This window comes from Leptodactylus fuscus, chromosome 11, assembly GCF_031893055.1.
Source record: "Leptodactylus fuscus isolate aLepFus1 chromosome 11, aLepFus1.hap2, whole genome shotgun sequence".
NCBI lineage: Eukaryota > Metazoa > Chordata > Amphibia > Anura > Leptodactylidae > Leptodactylus > Leptodactylus fuscus.
The window spans coordinates 43,574,703-43,590,923 of record NC_134275.1 but is presented as its reverse complement, the minus strand read 5'-3'; positions in this window follow the sequence as shown (position 1 = coordinate 43,590,923).

Below are 16,221 nucleotides of genomic sequence, written 5' to 3'. Positions count from 1 at the left end.
TACTGCTTCATTTGCAACTTTATGTCTTTACTTATTAACCCGGTTCCTAAAGATCTCAAAAACTTCTTCTGTACTAGTCCTGCAACAAACCTTTCCTCTGCATCTACTTCGCTGGATGCAAACAACAGCTTGTCTTTGAGTTCTATGGCTCTGAACAAGAAGCTTTGAGGAGATTCCTTGGTATCTTGAGAGATGTTGATGAGTCTATGGAACAGCTCTGAGGTGTTTTCTTCTTTTTAGTGCCCTTTTAAGATCATTTTCAGTTGTGGTAAGGTCAAGTGACTTTTCATTTCTAGCATGTTCCGCAAATTCAGTCCTGGGCTGATAGCTTTTACCACTGCCTCGATAATTTCTTCCGGCAGATAGCCATTCTGTAATCCTGCCTCTATCTGGTGCATCAGGTTTGTGTAAGACAGTTTGTCTTTTTGTTCATGTTCTCCAATCTGTCCCAGGATCTTGAAATCTTTCCTGATAGTGATTTGTGATGCTAGAGAGGTCTGTTGTCTTGACTTCCCTAACCTGGGTGGGCTAAGAGTTCTACTGGGTTCTGCTGCTTGTTCAGGGGTTTTGGTCGATTCTTGCACAGCTCTCTTCAATGCTACCAATTGCTCTTTCAATTCCTGCAGCTCAGTCTGTGGGAGGGATTTCTCACTCTCAGTGTCTCGCACTGCCTCTTTACACCCTGGTCTCAAGCTGGTGATGAACTTCATTAAATCATTAAGGAATGTGCACAAGACATCCTCCTCCTCACTATCCCCTAGCTCATCCATCTGCTTGTTGATGGCTGTTAAGAGCTGTCTGTGGTTGCATGTCTTAGAGACCTGTTCTTCTGACACCTTCACATGTGCAGCTACAGCACCCAGTTCCTCATAAGTCAATTGAAGGAGCAACGTACTGATGCTGTTAAGCCGTGTCTCAACAGCCATAGCTGTCTGTTTGATACTGTGTCTTTAATTGTTGTGGCAGTCTTTACCCAGAATCCCACCGCTGGCAGTCTGATCTTGTCTCTAAATATCCCCGTACGGGCCACCAATGTCGTATGTCCTTCTCACAGCGGGGCGAGGTAGGACATAGTGTATATGAGTTCTTGGATATTAGAGAGCTCAGACGAAGGGACAATCCCAGACAGCAGTTGTTGTTAAGGTTTTACTTCTCTTCTCTTCACACAGTCTCCACAGCTATCACATACAGTACATGAGTCTTTCATAACAGATATCACTGTATACTGGCAGTTGTACTTATCACTGGGAAAGATGGATGTCTCAATCAGTTCTGGCCTTCAGCTGCTCAGCTAAACTCCCTTCTGTTATCACTGTTCTGTTCTACAGTCCAGAGTTTCTAGCTTTGCTTCAGGACCAACATGGTGTCTCTTCCCTTTTCCTATTTACTCTCCTGGATCACTGTCTCCCTCCCAGCACACCCTGCTGTGTCAGTGACCACTTCCTGTGTCTCTTGTTAGAGCTTTAACTCCACAGGTGCTGGATGATTTTACATCATGGCTGCAGTCTGTCTCTACCTGTCACATTATATTATTGTACATAGGAGGCAGTATTATAGTAGTTATATTCTTGTACATAGGGGGCAGTATTATAGTAGTTATATTCTTGTACATAGGAGGTAGTATTATAGTAGTTATATTCTTGTACATTGCAGGCAGTATTATAGTAGTTATATTCTTGTACGTAGGAGCAGTATTATAGTAGTTATATTCTTGTATGTAGGGGCAGCATTATAGTAGTTATATTCTTGTACATAGGAGCAGTATTATAGTAGTTATATTCTTGTACATAGCAACAGTATCATAGTAGTTATCTTCTTGTACATAGGAGCAGTATTATAGTAGTTATATTATTGTACATAGGAGGTAGAATTATAGTAGTTATATTCTTGTACATAGGAGCAGTATTATAGTAGTTACATTCTTGTACATAGGAGCAGTATTATAGTAGTTACATTCTTGTACATAGGAGCAGTATTATAGTAGTTATATTTTTGTACATAGCAGCAGTATCATAGTAGTTATATTTTTGTACATAGGATGTAGTATTATAATAGTTATATTCTTGTACATAGGAGCAGTATTATAGTAGTTATATTTTTGTACATAGGATGTAGTATTATAGTAGTTATATTCTTGTACATAGGAGGCAGTATTATAGTAGTTATATTCTTGTACATAGGAGTAGTATTATAATAGTTATATTCTTGTACATAGGAGCAGTATTATAGTAGTTATATTCTTGTACATAGGAGCAGTATTATAATAGTTATATTCTTGTACATAGGAGCAGTATTATAATAGTTATATTCTTGTACATAGGAGCAGTATTATAATAGTTATATTCTTGTACATAGGAGGCAGTATTATTGTAGTTATATTCTTGTACATAGGAGGCAGTATTATAGTAGTTATATTCTTGTACATAGGATCAGGATTATAGTAGTTATATTCTTGTACATAGGAGTAGTATTATAGTAGTTATATTCTTGTACATAGGAGCAGTATTATAATAGTTATATTCTTGTACATAGGAGCAGTATTATAATAGTTATATTCTTGTACATAGGAGCAGTATTATAGTTATATTCTTGTACATAGGAGGCAGCATTATGGTAGGTATGTTCTTGTGCATAGGAGCATTATAGCATAGGAGTATTATAGTAGTTATATTATTGTACATAAGAAGCAGCATTTTAGTTCCTATTATCTTGTTGATACTTGGCAGTGTTATAATAGTTAACACTGCTGTAATAAACTTTCACACCTTTGTCCATATGGTATATAATTTCCTTTCCGTTTTATGTTTTACTCCATATTTTTCTCCAGAACTCGGAACAAAGAGAGGGAAGAAATATAAAGCTTTCAATCATTCTTTCCTTTAGGCTTCTCTATAGTTTTGGCTGAATAATAACTGAACACAACCATACTTCACTTGGCAGACCATTGAAAGCGCATTATGCAGCAGGGGGAGACAATGAGCACAGCTCCTACTTGGATAGGGAATTTGAAATCTTTTCTCCATCGTGAAACATGATGGGGGTGACATACAAAATATTTTATGTTCCCTGTCGTCCGTACCAGCGGCACAATGTGGGGTATTTCTGCCCCTGTGTGCTGGTAGGACAGGCGGATTTTTAATTAGCCAATCAAAATGCGTGGCTGGCCCTATAAAAGGGCACAAGAACCTCCCCTCTGCGTGTTTTACATATTCCCTCCAATTCCAATCATACCGAAGGTATTGATCAAAATAAGACAGGACCAAGCCTCGGGAATAGCCATAATCCCGTTCTGACCAAAAAGGGCTTGGTTTGCTCAGCTCATACAAATGAGTCAGGGCATACAGTCCTATGAAAAAGTTTGGGCACCCCTATTAATCTTAATCATTTTTAGTTCTAAATATTTTGGTGTTTGTAACAGCCATTACAGTTTGATATATCTAATAACTGATGGACACAGTAATATTTCAGGATTGAAATGAGGTGTATTGTACTAACATAAAATGTGCAATATGCATTAAACCAAAATATGACCGGTGCAAAAGTATGGGCATCTCAACAGAAAAGTTACATTAATATTTAGTAGATCCTCCTTTTGCAAAGATAACAGCCTCTAGTCGCTTCCTGTAGTTTTTAATCAGTTCCTGGATCCTGGATGAAGGTATTTTGGACCATTCCTCTTTACAGAACAGTTCAAGTTCAGTTCAGTTTGATGGTCGCCGAGTATGGACAGCCCACTCTCAAATGATCTCAAAACAAAGATTGTTCAACATAGTTGTTCAGGGGAAGGATACAAAAAGTTGTCTCAGAGATTTAACCTGTCAGTTTCCATTGTGAGGAACATAGTAAGGAAATGGAAGACCACAGGGACAGTTCTTGTTAAGCCCAGAAGTGGCAAGCAAATAAAAATATCAGAAAGGCAGAGAAGAAGAATGGTGAGATCAGTCAAGGACAATCCACAGACCATCTCCAAAGAGCTGCAGCATCATCTTGCTGCAGATGGTGTCACTGTGCATCGGTCAACAATACAGCGCACTTTGCACAAGGGGAAGCTGTATGGGAGACTGATGAGAAAGAAGCCATTTCTGCAAGCACGCCACAAACAGAGTCGCCTGAGGTATGCAAAAGCACATTTGGACAAGCCAGCTTCATTTTGGAAGAAGGTCCTGTGGACTGATGAAACAAAGATTGAGTTGTTTGGTCATACAAAAAGGCGTTATGCATGGAGTCCAAAAAAACAGCATTCCAAGAAAAACACTTGCTACCCAATGTAAAATTTGGTGGAGGTTCCATCATGCTTTGGGGCTGTGTGGTCAATGCCGGCACCAGGAATCTTGTTAAAGTTGAGGGTCACATGGATTCCACTCAGTATCAGCAGATTCTTGAGAATAACGTTCAAGAATCAGTGACGAAGTTGAAGTTACTTCGGGGATGGATATTTCAGCAACACAATGATCCAAAACACCGCTCCAAATCCTCAGGCATTCATACAGAGGAACAATTACAATGTTCTGGAATGGCCATCCCAGTCCCCAGACCTGAATATCATTGAACATCTGTGGGATGATTTGAAGCGGGCTGTTCATGCTCGGCGACCATCAAACTTAACTGAACTTGAATTGTTCTGTAAAGAGGAATGGTCCAAAATACCTTCATCCAGGATCCAGGAACTGATTAAAAGCTACAGGAAGTGACTAGAGACTGTTATCTTTGCAAAAGGAGGATCTACTAAATATTAATGTCACTTTTCTGTTGAGGTGCCCATACTTTTGCACCGGTCAAATTTTGGTTTAATGCATATTGCACATTTTCTGTTAGTACAATAAACCTCATTTCAATCCTGAAATATTACTGTGTCCATCAGTTATTAGATATATCAAACTGAAATGGCTGCTGCAAACACCAAAATATTTAGAACTAAAAATGATTAAGATTAATAGGGGTGCCCAAACTTTTTCATAGGACTGTATATTGGAGGCTTCCCCCTCTCCCAGACCTGGTAACCCAAGGAGAGCTGAGATGCCAGGATCTGAGGAGACTCAACCTGACAGCCTGGAGGTTGACCAGTCCCTATTGAGGAATAGAGGACTGTCACAAGCCGTCTTGAAGACCCTATCCAGCGCCAGAGCAGATTCGACTAACAGGAACTACCGTCGAATTGGTAACATCTTTAATGCCTGGTGTCTGCAACGTCAAGTGGACTCCACCGATCCCCCCACGGAGGCGATCCTGGACTTCCTTCAAGACGGACTAGACAGAGGTCTTGCTGCGGCCACACTCAAAGTACACGTAGCGGCCCTGTCCGCCTATCTGGGGAGGCGTTTGTCTCAGGATTCCTTAGTGAGCACCTTTATTAAAGGGGCAACTAGGCTGAGACCGGTGGTAAACACCCCTGCCCACCAATGGGACCTTACTCCGGTCCTGAACGCCCTATGTGGCCAGCCATTTGAACCTCTGGAAGAGGTCTCCCTTAAGTCGCTAACCGGCAAAATGGCGCTGCTATTGGCAGTCACAACTGCCAAACGGGTTAGTGAATTACAGGCTTTGTCTGCTGAAGAGCCATACACTATCTTTTTTTCTGACCATGTGCAGCTTAGGTTCCTCCCGGGGTTTCGTCCCAAGGTGCCATCTACTGCAAACAGGAACCAAACGATTTCCCTTCCAGTATTTTTTCCTTCCCCTTCTTCACCTGAAGAAGAAAGATGGCACAAGCTGGATGTGGTCAGATGCCTGCAGATCTACCTGCAGCGCACTCGCCCTTTTAGGCGGGCCGAAAACCTGTTAATCAGCTACACGGGGAAAAACAAGGGCGCCAAAGCCGCCAAAGCTACAATATCCCGGTGGGTTTCCGAGACTATTAAGGTCGCCTACACCGCCCAAGGGCTGTCGGCTCCATCTTTTCTTCATGCCCATTCAACCAGGGCAGTGTCCACCTCTCGGGCAGAGAGGAGTGCCTTGTCTTTGGATCAAATATGTGCAGCTGCCTCCTGGGCATCTGAATCCACCTTCATCCGGCATTATCGCCTGAAGGACCGGGTGGCAGATTCCACTGCCTTTGCCCAGACCGTTTTAAGCTCGGTCATGGAATAGTCCCACCCATCTTGGGGACCTACTTGCTATATCCCCACATTGTGCCGCTGGTACGGACGACAGGGAACAAGTGATTATGAAGATAATCTTGTTTCCCTTAGTCCTAACAGCGGCACAAGATTTCCCACCCTGGGAATCATATCTTATGTATAAAACTGTATGTAATGTTATGGAGGTACTTTTGTATTCACACACAGAGGGGAGGTTCTTGTGCCCTTTTATAGGGCCAGCCACGCATTTTGATTGGCTAATTAAAAATCCGCCTGTCCTACCAGCACACAGGGGCAGAAATACCCCACATTGTGCCGCTGTTAGGACTAAGGGAAACAAGATTATCTTCATAATCACTTGTTTTTTTCTGACATTTCCTCAGCACTTTAATATTTGTATTGATTCTGAATGGAATTGCCCTTTAAGTGTTATTCTTCAGCAGCACACCTTGTATGTTATTATAATATTTAGTGTAAGCCAGGAAGTCATAGGTTAACTGTGAGGCTGAGTGTAAAAGTTCCTCCTCCTCTCGGGTGCCCATCTCCCCAGGGGGTACTGCCCCAGTTTCACTCACATGCCTCGGAGGCCTTGCAGCTGCTGCTGACGCTCCCAGCTTTATAAATGAAGGAAAGTGCAGCGTCTGCAAGCAGCTTTCCAGGGTCCTTGTGACATCTTTTTCCTCGCTAGAATCACAGCTCAATCCTTATATTAGGTCAACAGGTCAGCACAAGGTCTAAAGGGAAATACTGGGAGCATTAAAGGTGTGTCGGCCCATAAATATTACAGATTATTATGTTTAGAAAGGATAAGCGCAAACTTCAGCATGAAAGTGGATTTTATCACTGCACTATATAATACCGTCATATTGTGGATTAGTTATATATTGTCTACAGAGGAGGAAGGGCCCCATAGCAAAATCATTGACTGCCAATGGGCTCTGGTGTCCAGTGGATGGTCATGACAGGTTCCTTTTAATGGGTGATGGTCGGCTCCAATACAAAAACATCATAATACTAATTTACAACTGGAGCAGAATCTTTTCCATTGCCTGGAAGACTTCAACAAGCTACTGTTGACGGATCCCAAAATTCTTATTTTATGTCCTTTTTTTGTTCATGTATGTGCCCGTAAAGCGCACAGCACAACAATTCGCAGTAAAATTGTATACATTGTTGACCACGTGGTTAATACATCTCATGTAAATGCTGCCATGGCCCATATCATAATCCAATTCACTCCACCTGGACACACAAAAATTGGGAAACATCTTGGGCCCCGTGAATCCCTTTAAGCCATGCACAGGTATTAACAATTAAGTGATAGTTCAAGTGGAAAATTAAAAAAATAAAATAAAAATAATATCAAATACATTTTTTCCCTCTTTATTTTTACACTTGGGATTTCAATGAGTGAAATATTTTAGCGCTGAAAATAAATTAGCTTCTAGAAAAATCACAACATCAAAGGTTTGGAGCAGCCGCCGTTACCGGGTCATAACAAGGTTTCCACGGCCCCTTTGAACATAGATTATTATTACAAGAATTATAAAATGCCTGGATTATGTGTAGCTTAAAGGGGTTATCCAGGTTCTTGAAAAACGTGGCTGATTTTTTTGTGGAAAAACAGCGCCATTTCTGTATACAGGTTCTACGTGGTATTGCAACTTGAACTCATTCACATTAATGGCGCTGTACTGCAATACCATACACAACCTGTGGACAGATGTAGCGGTATTAAAATAAACCAAACATGACAACACTTTTAATGCTGGTACACGCCTGTAACATGATCCCATATGTGGTCTACATAGCTCTGCATGTCAGTGACCTCCGACCTGTGGTTCTCCAGCGGATGCGCGCAACATAACTTGGCTCAGGTCACCTGCTGGGAGTTGTAGTTTTACAACAACTAAAAAGACGCGGTTTGGAGACCACTGGTTTACAATGGCCTTGTTGCTTGCTGGCAGTTGTAGTTTCCCAACAGCTTAGGAGCTACAGGTTTGGACCACTGTTCTACATTGGCCATGAACTCTTGCTGGGGGTTGTAGTTTAACAACAGCTGAATAGTCACAGGTTGGTGTCCACTGCTCTACATCCATAGGTCTAAATCACCTGCTAGGAGTTGTAGTTTCCCAATAGCTATACAGCTACAGGTTGGAAACCATTGCTCTCCATACACCATACATGGGCCCAAGTCACTTGCTGGGAGTTGTAGACACAAGGATGGAGGCCAAGTGCTACATATATGAGCTCAGGTCATCTGCTAGGAGTTGTATTTACATAAGGCCGGTTACAGATGACCGTGTTGGAACCGTCCAACTGTGAATTAAAAGCACAGGTGGGACATATGGGAGACAGTAAGCAAATAGGAGCCACGGAAGCAAGGGACACAAAATAGGACAGGAATAAGACCTGTTTTATATTTTGTGGACTGGACTGTCGGCCTGCACACAGGACCGTGAAATTCATAGTTGTGTGTACGGGCCCTTTGAAATGAATTGGTCAGTGTGAAATACACGGATAGCACACTGGACACGGCCATGCTCGTCTGCAAATGGCCTAACAGCTAGAGACACAAGGTTGGGGCCCAAGCTCTACATACATGAGCCCAGGCTGGCCGTCTGCTTGGAGTTGTAGTTCTACAATAGATGAGGAGGTACAAGTTGGACACTACTGCTCCCGCCATATAATAATCTTTCCTTATCTTCCCACCACCAGTGTTCCGGCTGCAGGGATCAGGGTGGAGTAAATAATTTACACCAATATTATAAATTATTAAATCACCAGCCATAATTAATGTGTCGTGGGGAGAGCGCAACGGTTCAGTCGTGAGCAAGACTGTGAGTGTGCATTGCACAAGCAGGACAAATCCCTGTCGTGCAATTGTCACAAGACATGTATTCCACCTCTTCACTTGCAGAAATGGAAGCAACCATTGAATGTGACTGCGGCCTATGCATTCTGGAGGGGATGGGGTTAATCTGCGTGTTGCTGAGTTTAAAGGGGAGGGGACGGGTTACTGCTGCCTGATGTCACATTGTGAATAGCAGGAGTTGGTTGCTGATCCTGTCTTCCTTTTGTCATCTTATCTGATTTCTTCCTGACATGAACAGGGAAGATGGAGGAGGAGGAGGGGTGGGGTGGAGGGGGCAGGATCTAATTTGGATATAGCATCTCTGATTCTAGGTGATGCTTAAAAAATGAGCCATACAATATAGCTCTATTAACACATAGACTCATACGGTATGAATATATCACTTGGGTTTCCTAAAATACCTACCAAAAGGCGCCAAAGCTGGGATGCTATTTAGAGGAGATCGACGGGCAGTGGACATGTTTAGTTGTATGGTGTGAGAATAAATTAAAATATGCTGAAAAATGAATTATTTGACATAAAATGTATAGATTTTAAAGTTATGCACAGATTTCTTATGTAGTTTGCTGCATTATATCATTATATTCACCACGAATACCTATGATGAAAAATGGATAGGGTGAGGTTAAGCCTTACAAGGGTTTGTCTGGTTAATAGAGCAGTCTCCTGGGTAGATCTGTCATCTAGAGTTGATGTAAAGAGTGTCTCCTGCTCTGGAGGACCCAGCATGTCCAGGCATTCCATAGGCAATGCATTACTTGCAGTAGGTGCCATGTAATACTTTCTTTCACCTGTGGTGTCAGTGTAAAGATTCTACACTTGCTTCTATTCAGATCGTGCCTGATCGATATGTGATTGGCTTATTTTCAGGGGACCCTTTTAACAAGAAGGGTCAAGATTTATATTGAGGAGCCCCATAAGGGTAAGTTCACACTGATTTTTTTGGTCAGGATTTTGAGGCCATATCTGCATATCCGCCTCAAAATCCTAACCAAAAAGACGGCTCCCATTGAAATTAATGGGAGCTGGTCAGTTCTTTTTTCCGAGATGCTCATTCTTCAGGCCGTTTCGCCTCGCGATTCGGCCTGAAGACATTCCCTCCTCCCGACTAGGCCCATTCATTGGGCCTAATCCGGAGCGTGTGAATTTACCCTAAAGGAACAGGAACCAGATATCTTATTTTTCTCTGTGGAAAACTCCAGTAAACATGGATATAATATAAAATCCTGGTCGTAAGTAGTATATGACCCAGAGCTGCAATACCAAACACAGCCATAGCCACATGTGTTGTGCTCGGTATTCTGTGAAGAGACTGCAAACAGCTGATCTGTGGGAGTCCTGGGTGTCAGATCCCCACCAATGAGACATTGATCACCTGTCTGAAGGATATGTCATAGATATTTAACTCTTGGAATACCCCTTTAAACACACTAGTAGAATCTGCCCACAATCTAAAGTGTATGAAGCCTCCAGGACCTCTGCCCTCCCCTGCTGCCATCTTGGAGAACTAAGCACAGATCTTATGTGGATGCAGACTTGCTTCAATCGTTCTGTCACTTCATGTTATCACAGAGAGACTGGACGATGAAATCAGGGTTATGTCTATGGGGCCAAATCTTCACTTTCAGGTCTCCTCCTGTAAAGGGCTGTCTATTGAAGGAACACTCCAGAAAGAAAACTATATGCTGTATTATGTATATATGTGGACCAGCAATGGAAAATGTAGGTGGAGGGAAACATTGTTGCTTCTCTGCTTCATTTAGAACACATACACACTGATGGAAGCCAAGTGTGCATGTTTATGAGGACTGTGGTATATGGTCAGCTTTAGTAAGCAATACGCCACACTGGGTCCTGAACAGGGGAGCTCACTCTATGATGTCCATTTACACGGAAAGGACTTATCTTACTCAGATGACCCCTTAAATTCATTATTTGTACACATCAGAGTTCTGTTCTGGGCAGAAATAACTTGCCAGTCAATGATTATTTATATATATATTGCAGAAGCCATTGTATATGTCCTCTTGGGGGTAATAGGACAGACAATGTTTTCTTTTTTTGGCAAACACTGTGGTTTCTTCCTCCGTGTAGATATCTGGGTGGCGTATAACCCAATAGTCAGCGGTAGAATAGAACCCGAATACTGACACGGATGGTACTCAGCTCTAGTCATAAGATACCGTCATGCCTGTGCTGACAAATGCTACATCATCTCTGCACCGCCTTCATAAAAAGACAATAAGGATGTTAATGGCATCCAATGCATCTTGTGTTATGAGTCAAAATCCTTGGGGGCACTTAATGAGTTTAAGATATTTGGTTGGGGGGAGGGAAGGATGGTGTGCAGTCTTAGTTGCAATGTAAAGGCAGGCACAAGTAGACTTTAACAAGTACAAGACGTTAGCAGTACTGAATGTGTTATTTAGTATCATTCCAGCTAGGGCCTGGGCATATTGCCTTATTACGTATCAATGTTATATAGGTCTGGAATACAGTGACAATAAACAGTTGTATGCCCCAACTGACTAGCTGAGAAAAGGGGTTTGCAGTGCTACAGTGAGCGACATGTTCCCTTCATTGCTTTCGAACCACACCCAGGGTCATAGCTATAAGGGAAGCAAATAACATATTTTACATTGGGGCCCTGGAGCTTCAAGTTATGCCTCTGGGTTCAGTGCCATACATTTGGCAGTGGCTGTGTCTCGCACTGTGGCTCATCGCTGCTCAGTCCAAGTGAATGGGGCTGGGACAAAGTTGCAATACCAGTTTAGGCCACTACAACATGTATGTCACCAGTGAAGGAGATGGCTCTCATTGAAGCACTATTGCCCCTACAGTAAGCTGATGGTAGGGGTGCTGAGGTCCATAGGCCATCAATATCCAAGTACTAGGGATAGATAATTTAGGATTTTTTTATTTATATAGATGCATGTCTTCTGTGTTAGAATGCTATAGTTATAGGATAAGTAGTATACATGCAGCTTTCCTTGATAGATGCGTGACATATTTTGGACTAGATACTGCTGGAATTTAATCCCTGGGGGAAAACACAAAGCCCATAAGTGACAAATAGCAGAGCGGCCCCATTTCCAATACATTAACACCTAATTATAGGAAGGAATGCAGAGGAAGACACATGCCAGGGACTTAAAAGCTTCTCCAGTCCTCACAATGATGAGCCTGTACGGGCCGTGTCGGGGGAAGACATAGTGGAAAGATTAACACGTTACAGGGCAAGGTGCAGCTAGGGTGGAGAAGGAGCCGAATGCACCCCTAGAGTTTGAGAGGCACATCAGGACCCCTAGGTTACAACATAAGTGACTGTCATTCAGATCCAAACTGCTACATAGAAATAGACAAAAGCATCAGTGATCATAATGATAAAAATATTCTACAGCATAAAAGTGTAATTTATACTTACAAATGTTATTCCTCAAGTGGAAATTGAATAGAATAATCCATCTCCATAAACACAGTGCTAAATCGTACATTATTGCTGTTACATTCGTGTCTATAACCAGAATCAGGACTGCAGACTGCACCACTAAGGGCTCGTTCACATCTGCGCCCAGGTGTCCGTTCTGCAGGTTTCCGTTTCCTGCATAAAACAGAGCAGGAGACAGAAACCTGCAGGAGTCTCTCACCCATTCATTTGAATGGGTGAGAAAGCTGTCCGGCCGTGAGCGGCGGTGAGCATTTTATGTTCTCCGCCGCAAAACCGGGTTTTTAAATCCGGACACAGAGTCGGACATGCAGTACTCTGTGTCCGGATTAAAAAATCCGGTTTCGCGGCGGAGAGCATAAAACGCTCACCGCCGCTCACAGCCGGACCCGATCTGTGCTTTCCGTCTTCTGGCATGCAGAAGACGGAAAGCACAGAACGGAGACCAGAACGCAGGTGTGAACCTTGCGTAAGGGAACAGGAGAAGGAGACTTTCCCTGATGCTACGGCGGCTAGCTAGGCCCTGCCTGCGGGTGGTGGTCAGCTGTTCCCAAGCTAGCCTTGGCCCCGACAACTCCTGGCTCTCCAACACGAAGGCCTAGCTGACAGATAGGACAAGAGCTACCAGAGAGTTAGGGACTGGGGATACTAAGGTGGTCACCCCTACAGAAACCAAGGTGCAGCTGCAGACAAAACAAACAGGATGGGATGTGCTGGACAACAGACACGCAGCACAACACAATACGCAACAAGAGAATGAGGAGAGGGACAGTGGAGAGGTGAGGAAAGGGTTAACACAGGACTGGGGCAAAACAAACTGGAACCCAAACCTCACAAATAACCAGATAGTGCCAGGCAAACAGAACTGAAGGACAGGGCAGAGTAGAAGTGTGGAGGGACAAACCAGACTCACACACAAGGCAACACTCACACCACTTCCTAGTCAGTTGTAATTCCACAAAACAATCCTCCTCCCAGAGCCACAAATTCCAGTTGGAAACAACGAAAACCAGCAACTAGTGAAGCCAGCCCTCCTCTTAATAAAGAATCAGAATCGTCCCATAGGATAATGGTAACAACCAACACCTGAGGTTCGATCCAAAAAACCTCAAGTAAATTCTGAAGGCCAATACTCAATGCCCAAACAGATGGCCCAATGGCAAGGAAACCACCAGAAGACCCCAGACCACCGGATCCAAACCCCACCAGAAAAACACACAATTTTTATAGAAGTCTTCAGGTCGTGACAATTGCTGCCTGCAGCCACCACTAGGGGGAGCTTAGTGCTCAGTGCATTTGGCTAACACTATAGCCTCCTAAACTGGGGCGTAGGTATAATGGGTGCCGAGGGAGTGGTCAGTATTGGGCATTGGGCTCTGAAGGGGCCCCAAAGGTCCCTCTGCCACCTTAAGTATACCACTATTCTAAATAGTACAAGACAAGTAGGGACCCTATTATAGATTTTACATTGGGGCCCAGAAGCTTGAAGTTACGCCTCTGCCCCTAAGGCTCTGTGCAGCATTCCAGAGTGACACTGCTAAATCTGGCTTATTTTATGTGCCTCTGGTTACGTGTATATGTATATTGTATGTTTATATGTATTTGGAGCTTCTCTTATGTGTTACCCTTTTGGTTTGTTCCAACTGTTGACTACCCCACTATCAACCTATCTTTCCCTCTCTTGTATATCTCTCTCTCGTCTATCTATCTATCTATCTATCTATCTATCTATCTATCTATCTCATATCTATTTAGCTCATATCTATCTATCTATCTATCTCCTATCTCTCTCTCTCTCTATCCCATATCTATCTATCTATCTATCTATCTATCTATCTATCTATCTCCTATCTCTCTCTCTCTCTATCCCATATCTATCTATCTATCTATCTATCTATCTATCTATCTATCTATCTATCTATCCCATATCTATCTGCTTACTCTTTACTTATAGATGTTATGTCAGTCCAGGTAGCTGCAACGGGGCTAAGGGATAGCAGTAGGGAATCTCGCCCTGCACTACTCCCACTAGCTATCCCGGTCCCTGCCTCACGGGTGTGGGTCGGCTGTACTCAGGCTAAGCCTGACCCCAACGGCTCCTCTCTCACTGATACCGTAGGCCTAGAGGGAAGTGGGAGAAGGAATGCCCTATAAGATCTCTAGGGACTGCAGACTAAAGGGGGTCACCCCTAACGAACAAGTGAAGCTGCTACTGACAGGGACTGACAAGGGTGTGCGCTGACTAACAACACAAGCAGCACACAGGAAAAATGTGGGAAAGGATTTCCCCAAACCAATATGGGAAGGAACCATACACTAGGAGACAAACACAGGGAAACTGAGTAGAAATCAAAGGATAAGGCAATTCACTCACACAGTCAATTACACACAGAGGGAGGATTGGTGAACACAGAAGGGAAAACTCACACACCAACTAGTTCACCCAAACCTCCAAAAAACCAACCACGGAACTTCCTCTATCCCAGATCACCACCTACTCCTCCTGCTAAGGCCTAGCAGTGTAAAAGAGACACTCAGCACAGAACCATGGGAGGCCTGGGTTTAAATACAGAGTAGAGACCACTCCTCCCAGGTGCAAATGGCAGGACAGACTAATCAACCAGGAAATAAAGCTGCCTACCAACAGTGCGCGCGTGCAAGTCAGAAGGTGTGCACCAATACCCACGACAGGACAACCCCGCAGCTCCAGGATGCCACCCCAGACACCGCACAGCCAAAAACTCCCCAGGTAAGAAAAATAGAAAGCAATGAACCTAAATACTCCTAACAATAGATGTTGCTGTTCTGGATGACCAGAACATCCCACCTAAAGAAGCCGATAAAGTCATGATGTACAAAGATCGAGACATCTAAATGAGCAGAATGTGAAGGATCAAAGCCAAAATTGTGTCTGTGGTGGTCAGAGCCTAGCACTGTATTTATATACAGTAGCACCAACATATTCCATAGCACTTTACAAATCATAGTAATATAGTAGGGAGGTGTAAACAGCAAGGAGTTAGAAGAGTAAATGTAGACAAGATAGATGAGGGAATGTGATTACCATACATAGAAAGATACTTTTTGTGGGCACGTTTGAAAGTGTGGAAGTTTGGTAGTAAAGTGATTGTCCTGGATAGAGCATTCCAGAGAACTGGTGCAGCTCAAGAGGAGGGAGGTGCAGCGCTGTGGAGGGATGTGTGGGTGACAGTTGATAAGTTTACATTGCATTCTATGAATGTTGAGCAACCTGTGTAGTGCCTGGCACAGATGGGAGGCATCGGTGTAGCATTTGGACTAAAAGAGAAGCCTGGCTGGCGCATTCAGGACAGAATGTACAGAAGAGAAATTAGTGAGGGGAAGATAGATTACTGGTGAGTTACTGTAGTCAAGACTAAAATGAAAAATTATCTATATTCTATCTCTATCTTTATCTGATATCTATCTTATATCTATCTATCAATATGTCTTTCATATCTATGTATCATGTATCTACCTACCTGTCTCACATCTATCTCCTATCTAGCTAATGTCTATCTACCTACATATCTCCTCATATCTATCTGTATATATTTATCTATCTGCATATAACTATCTATGCATCTGTCTTACATGTACAGTCCTATGAAAAAGTTTGGGCACCCCTATTAATCTTAATCATTTTTTGTTCTAAATATTTTGGTGTTTGCAACAGCCATTTCAGTTTGATATATCTAATAACTGATGGACACAGTAATATTTCAGGATTGAAATGAGGTTTATTGTACTAACAGAAAATGTGCAATATGCATTAAACCAAAATTTGACCGGTGCAAAAATATGGG